General features: G+C 36.0%; 1 long non-coding RNA gene across 1 annotated transcript in view; it reads left to right on the plus strand.

Annotated features, from left to right (window-relative positions):
- Positions 1-5683, plus strand: part of LOC106502480 — a 30170-nt gene extending 24487 nt beyond the window's left edge. The window contains exons 3-4 of the long non-coding RNA XR_001296088.2: positions 767-880; positions 5265-5683. This is a non-coding gene — a long non-coding RNA (uncharacterized LOC106502480). The remainder of the gene's footprint in view (positions 1-766; positions 881-5264) is intronic.

Below are 7831 nucleotides of genomic sequence, written 5' to 3' on the forward strand. Positions count from 1 at the left end.
ATCATAGTTTTTACTTATATACTTGTGATCTTTGCATCTAATGTAATATGTGAACTTCATGAAGGCAGTCACCATGGTGGTTTTGTTCACTGTTGATTACCCTAAATCTAGCATACTCCCTGGCATATATTTAATTTACTATTGTATATCTGTTGAAATGATATGAGAAAACAGGTTAAGGTAAGGTTATAAATGCAAATTAATTAAATCTAAAATTTTTTTAATTAAAAAAATTAAAAATTTGCCTTTTGATATACAGGAAATAACACAAACTAACGGTGTTACCCAGAGATATCTGGGGCTAGATTATTAGGTCTCAGTGTAGGTCTTGATTGGTTCACATTAAACTTCCTGTAGGAAAAGTTTTAGGTCCATGTTTCTTGATAATAACTGAGGATGTATAAGTTTGTTGGCAAAAGTAACCACATTTAAAATGGGTTAAAGTTTAAGGAGTTTTTGTAGTGCTAGGATCTTCCTTCCCTTCTTCATGTGCATGTATGCTAAGTTGCTTCAGTCGTGTCTGACCCTGTGACTCTATGGACTGTAGCTCACCAGGCTCCTTGATCCATGGGATTCGCGAGGCAAAAATACTGGAGTCGGTAGTCATGCCCACCTCTAGGCAATATTCCTAACCCAGAGATCAAACCCACGTCCCTTATGTCTCCTGCACTGGCAGGAGTGTTCTTTACCTCTGGCTCCATCTGGGAATCGCTCCCTTCTTCCTAGCAATCCATTTAGTTTTATTTTTGGTTATTTTTGGTGTCAGACTAAGAAGAATCAACTCATATTGGCTGAAACGATCTCTTGGGGATTCTGGCTGGATCTGATGGAAATACTTTAGGGTACTTCCCGACCAATTTGGACAATGCAGGAACTTCAGGTAAGCATCCTAATTTTTAATGTTGATTCAGCTGTGTCTTGAGTGTAGATCATTATTTGGAAAATAACGTTGCCCTTTTAAGGACATTGCAGGTCTTGGTGTAATACCATCTCTATAGAATTTTTCAGTTATTTTTTTCAGTATAATTTATTAATTATTCTGTTTTGGGCAAGCCCAGTGTATAATTATCATGAAGACTGAATTATAGGATCTTTTAAATGAAGTAGAATTGCATTATTTTTCAACTCATAACTGTAGCAAAGGAGAGCTATTTGAACAAGGGAACATGGAAATCATGCAACTAACATGTTAATTATTTGTGAGAAAATACACATTTAAAAATATTTTATGGCAATTCAAGATTTATTCCTAGTCAAAAATAGTCAAAATAATTCATTTGGTACTGATTATGGATAAGGTCAGTTCTAAATACCACGTGAGGATACAAAAAAGAACCAGGAATGTATGTTCTTGGTACTGTCAAGAGAAACAGGTCTTAAAAGTTGCTTTGATCAAAGGTTCATGATGTGAATGCATCTATAATTTTCCTGAGGCACCAATCTGAATGGGAGGGAGACACTCTGCTACTATGTCAACTGGGTCAGTCACTTCAGCTTTGTTGCAGAATTTTATCAGACAGTACATTTTACTGAAAACTTCAGATTAAAAAAATGCTCTTTTATGTGACATTATGAGAAGGCAATCTATGACTCTCAGTGGAAATATTTCAGAAGAAGTAAGAAACCTATGAAAATATTTGTGAAACTGGAGACTTTTGAGCTTGTTTGTTTAGATTATACTTATCAATAATTATCACACTGGAAATTGTGTTTGAAAAAATTTAAATTTGTATGTGTTTATTTTAAAATAATAATCTCATTTCATGTAAACATAAACACTACTTTATAAAAATAATTATTTTCCAAGATAAAGAATAGTGAGAAAATTGGCATCATTTTCCATTCTAAAAATATCTTTAAGCCTTAATTTAAGGAAAGACAGCAGTATTCTTATATCATTTTTGTGTGACATTACATACCACAGAGGCAAATAAATTCTTAGCAGTATTAAGAACATAGTTTCGGCTTCACAGAACCCCTGAAAAGATCTCAGGGACCCCAAAGATCCCTGGACCCCACTTTGAGAGATACCCTCCCTACACTCCAGAACCCACCAAGCAAGAGTTGTCATAGTAGGCAGTTTGTGATAATGACCTAAACTAGGCAGAAACGGTCAATAACAGAAGAAAAGAAAATAATTAAATGAGTATAATCTAAAAGAAAATGAAAAACACCCAAAACTTGTGTGGATTTGATCTTAAAGGCAACATTTTCAACTTATATGTGCTTCATTTTTCCCTCATGGGGTAAGAATAATGAGAGGAACAATGCAGGGTTGTTTCAAGGTCACATGTGATGGTAGCTATTAAGCATTTGGAACACTGCCTGACACAAAGTAGGAGCTCAGTTAATGATCACAGCTGTTGTTTAGTCATTAAGTTGGGTCCAACCCTTTTGCGACCCCATGAGTTGTAGCCCACCAGGCTTCTCTTTCTGTGGGATTTCACAGGCAAGAATACTGAAGTGGGTAGTGTATATCTCTTCTTCAGGGGATCTTCCCAACCCAGGGATCGAACCCTTGTCTCCTGAATTGGTGGGTGGTTTCTCTACCACTGAGCCACCAGATAAGTCCGGTGATTACAGTTCCTTTTGATAAATTCAGCTGGCAGAGGTGGAAGGAAGGATGCCTTGGGAGAAGGGCAATGTGGCAAAGCCCAGAGTCAAGATGGGGCAGGGTGCATTCTGGGAGTTGTAAGTTAGCTATGTTAAACAGGTGTATTGATATGAGAAAGAAGCAAAAGATAATTGTGGAGGTTCTTTGAGGACAGGTCAGGTGGTGAGGATTTTATTCCTCACGAAATAGGGAATCATTGAAATCATAGGGGAGGAAGTAGCTGAATTAAATCTGCTTGATTGGAATCAAATTCTACCTGTGTCATAGTTCCCTATGAAGAAGGAAATGTCAACCCACTCCAGTAGTCTTGCCTGGAAAATCCCATGAATGGAGGAGCCTGGTAGGCTACAGTCCATGGGGTCGCAAAGAGTCGGACACGACTGAAGCGACTCAGCGGTAGCAGCAGCAGCAACAACAGCATAGTTCCCTAAATGATTGCCTAGCTAGTTCCTTCTTAGGCATGAGGGAAGAGAAATTTAAGTCACTGTCTGTATCCCGAATCAGGTGAGAAGTTAAAATTAGCACTGTTATGTCTGTTCTGCTTCTGGGCAAACTGAAGGCCATGAGCAGCTAACTCAGTTCTTGACACTCATACCCTCCCTTGGTGTTTACAGTCACATCTGGGCCACAGATACCCACTCCTGTGTTTATCTAGCTGATGGATTTAAAAACTCATGTCCAGTGATCTTGGAGCTGGAGGGTGGTTTTTAAGGGAAGTGGGGTTTGAAAGGACAAGGGAAAAGAGAGCGCCTGGAAAAAGTAAACAAATAAATGGCCTTCAGGATGTATTTAACCCTCCACACCCCCGGTAGGATGAGGAAATCATTCTAGCCTTGCCAGTACTTTATGGCAACTCTTTTAGCCAGACCCCAAATAGCAATCGCCTTGACCATAATTCCTGCATTCGCTTACTTGTGCATGACTTTTTATTACTCGTGGTCAGCTTTTAGACTTTGAAACTCTGTGGTATGTGAATAGCTTTAATATTTCAGGTTTTTTTTTAATAAGTAAGTCGTAATTTAACTTCATTTTGAATGCTTCCCAATGGCCTGAGGATTGGTATCTTTATTACCTCAAAGGGATGTTTGAGGATAAAGTGAGATATACATGTAAAGGTTTTTCGATTTTTATGTATAGGGAGGTGGTTGATATGTGTATGTGTGTATTTCTTCTGTCTTTAGTAGTTTAGGCTTCAGTGAAAAGCATTCTATGCAATAAACCTATTTTAATTGGTTTAGAAGCCCAAGCTGTCTCTGAATCAAACTGAAAAGTTTTTTTTTTTTCTTTTTTGGTGTGGTAATAGGTTATGGTTGAAAGAAGCATAGCAAGGGATGTAGACAGGAATGTTTTGATGTCTTTGGGGAAAAAAAGAAAAAAGAATCATTTTCTCTTCATAAATCTTCCTATCTCCCAGCTGGCAGAATTGGAAGTTTTAAACTCTGGAGTTTTTTTTTGTTTCAACAATGGCAATATGGCACCCTTGAGGGATGTCTTCTTTAATATTACTGTGAAGAATATGCTAAAAGCAACATTTCAGATACAAAAATGGGGAAGAAATTCCACAACTATGGCAGTGTTCAAGACGTAATTAAGGCTCTTCCATGGCTGAAGTGTACTTAAGGCCATTTATACCAGCTTGAGAATGCAGTTATAGACAAATAAGGGACTTCCTGGTGGTTGAGTGGCTAAGACCCCACCCGACCAATACAGAGGGCCTGGGTTCCAGCTGTAGTCAGTGAACTGGATCCCACATGCTGCAACTAAGACCTGGCACAGTCAAACACATAGTAAATGTTTCAAAAATATTTTTTAAAAAAGGCAAATAAGACAATAGGATGCAAATTATTCTAGTTATGTACCAATATTTTTTCTCTTAAAAAATGACTGATATTCTTCTCTGATTAAAAAATAACACATTTTCACTAGAACATTAAAAAATATAAAGGTGAAAATGAAAATTGCTCACAGCTTCCTTACCAGGCAGGGATAATTACTTTGACCTTTGCATTTATTTCCTTTTAACTTTTTTTTATTCATATGTAGTTAGCTTGTTAGCAAAATTGGGATAAAGCCACACGTATATTTTTATGTAATGATTTCCCATTAATTATAATGTGAGCATGTTTCCACATCGTTAAATAGAGTTTGAAAAGATTTTAATGACTATTTCATGTTCCATTTTATGGGTAGAAGTGTGAGGTAATATGTGTAGGAGTGAAGGCCATGGACCCTGGAGTCAGACTGCCTGGCTTTGACTCCAGCGCTGCAGCTTGCCAGTTGAGTGCCTTTGGGCAAGTTACTCAACCTCTCAGTATCTCAATTTCCTCACCTCTAAAAAGGTATAAAAATAGTGGTACAAAGTTGATTGTTGTAAGGATTAAATGGGTTAATCTGTAGTCATCAGAAAATTCCTGGCACAAGGTAAATATGATTGTCATTATAATAATAAATTAAGTAATCCATTAAATATTATTATTAAAAAGCCAGTATTATTATTAACTAGCAATAAAATAAACCATCATTATCATTATTGCATGATTAAATGAATATAAAGTTGGATGGGCTATTTCTCATTTTTGTCATTAAAAATTAAGCCACAGTGAACATTCTTGTAACTCAGTCTTTTTCCACCTACTGGTTATTTCCTTAGGATAACTTTTTTAGAAGTGGAATTACAAGCCAGAAACATTAAATAAATGACAAAATTGCATTCCAGAAGGACTGCAGGACTTTACCTTCTCACTTCCAGCCAAGGAACTTCTCTGTTTCTCCACACTGATGACAGTATTGAGAATTTTTACGTAAAACTTTTTACACTAGTATTATAATATCTTAATTTAAATTTGTACTTCTTTGACTACTATTGAGAATAATTTAAAATATTTTTTTATTTTATGCAAGTTGTCTCTTTCCTTTTCCCTATTCGCTTGTAAAAATTCTTGATATAAATATTTCAACTTGTGATCTGTCAGGTATTTGGCAACTGTTATCCTCAAAAATTTTGTTTAGGATTTTTTTTGTGATTCATACATTGTTTGTTTTTCAAAGACAAATTTGCCTACCTTTTATCTATGTGGGTTTTTTTTTTTTTTGCCTTAGCTTTGTACTTGGTAAGTCTAAAACTCAAGATCTCTGACCTATGTTTTCTTCTAGGCTAAACATTAAACATCTAGAAAGTATATTGATGCTAATTTGAGGTGAAGATTAATGTCATATAGTCTCCAAATAGCTAATCTTTTTTCACAGGATTATTTATTAAATAAAGCTTCCTTTTCTTTTTTTTAAAAAAAATTCAATTATGGTTGACTTACAATATTAGTTTCATTGTACAACTTAGTGATTTGTCACTACTTCCACAGGTTATATACTATACAAGTATGTGTGTTAGTTGCTGAGTAGTGTCTGACTCTTTGCAATCCCCTGGACTGTAGCCTGCCAGGCTCCTCTGTCCATGGAATTCACCAGGCAAGAATACTGGAGTGGGTTGCCATGCCCTTCTCCAATATACTGTACAAAGTTTTTATAAAATATTGGCTATATTTCCTGTGCTGTGTATTACATCCTTGTGACTTATTTATTTTGTACCTAGTAGTTTGTACCTCTTAATCCCCTTCACTTATTTTGACCCTTCCTTCAACCCATCCCCTCTAGTTTATCTGTATCTTGAGTTGGTTTCTATTTTGTTGTATTCATTCATTTTATTTTTTAGATTCTACATATAAGTGAAGACAAAACACATATTTGTCTTTCTCTGACTTATTTCACTAAACATAGCACACTCCAGGTCCACCCATCTTGTTGCAGATGGCAAAATTTTATTCTTTTTTATGGCTAAGTACTATTTCATTATATACATATACATATACATGTATGTATATATGTACTATCACATCTTCCATATTCATTCATCTGTTGATCAACACTTGGGTTGTTTCCAATATTCTCACATAATGTTCTTTAGACAGTAATAGATATTTCTTGAAAAGATAAGTTATGGTCATGTTGAAGTGGCGTTCTCTAACCTTCTAGAAACATCTTGTACTTTAGCTTATCAGAGCAGCTGAGTATAAACATGTTAATATTATTTAATACACTATTCTCAAAACCTATATAAGCATACAAAGCCACTCCCTCTCTTCCTTCTATAAAGAACACTTCCTAGTGGAGCACAGCATTTTAGGAAAGACTGCCATTGGGACTGTAAACCATTTTTCTTTTACCAGGTAAATGACTAAAAGTGTAGAATTGCATCCACTTGATTCAAGTTATACTTCTCTTATTAGTTACAAAAGATGTGTTCCAAAAATGAACTGACTAGTTAGTTCTCTAACAGTTTATCATACCATATTAACTAATTACCATACCATATTAATTAACCCACATACAGAGCAACGACAAACAGTATGAGTCAAATTACAGGTGGTTTCATGTTTTGATGAAACTTAGACACTGCCCAAATAACTCTGTCTTCATGATCTTGAATTTCTCCTCTTTTGCTCTTGTTTCCATTTTGGCTCTCTATCCCTTGCCAGTCCATATTGGATTAGTCACCATTGCCAAATTCTCCGTCTGTGCTGTCACTCTTTGGCAGTCACTATTGCCAGATTTTCAGTCTGTATGTCTGCAGTGGTCAAGCTTCAGTTGGATAATTCATATTTATTGTGAAACACATTTTATGAATGATATTTTTTGTTCTTAAAATTTGTTTTCTCTGCTAATTATACAGAGATGAAGGGGAGAGGTATTTGCGTCCTATGTGAAAGTAATTTCAGCAGAACATTTGCTTATAAAATTTCTAGGCATGGTTTGCATAAGAACATCCATGACTTGCATCCCATCTCACATAGGTTGAGGGTTCCCTAGGAGACGCTCCACCATTCCTCAGAAGGTTCTGCTTTTGTAAGGTAGCTTGCAGTCTTCCTCATGTCCTATTCTTTTTTTACTGCAGTAACTGGAGATGAAGCTCTGTGTTTACTGTGATGTAAATACTGAGGATGCTAAAATTCCAGATTTTAGAAAACTAGATTTTTTTAGTATATACCTTCTCAGTTATATTGCATTCATGCGTGCTAAGTCACTTCAGTCGTGTCTGACTCTATATGACCCTGTGGATTGTGGCCTGCCAGGTTCCTCTGTCCATGGTACATTATGAGGCATTTAATCAGAGATGCCTGGTGATGTCAAGATAGGGACCTGGGAAAAAGGCAGATAAAATGG

Source organism: Capra hircus, chromosome 9 (genome assembly GCF_001704415.2).
Source record: "Capra hircus breed San Clemente chromosome 9, ASM170441v1, whole genome shotgun sequence".
NCBI classification, from domain to species: domain Eukaryota; kingdom Metazoa; phylum Chordata; class Mammalia; order Artiodactyla; family Bovidae; genus Capra; species Capra hircus.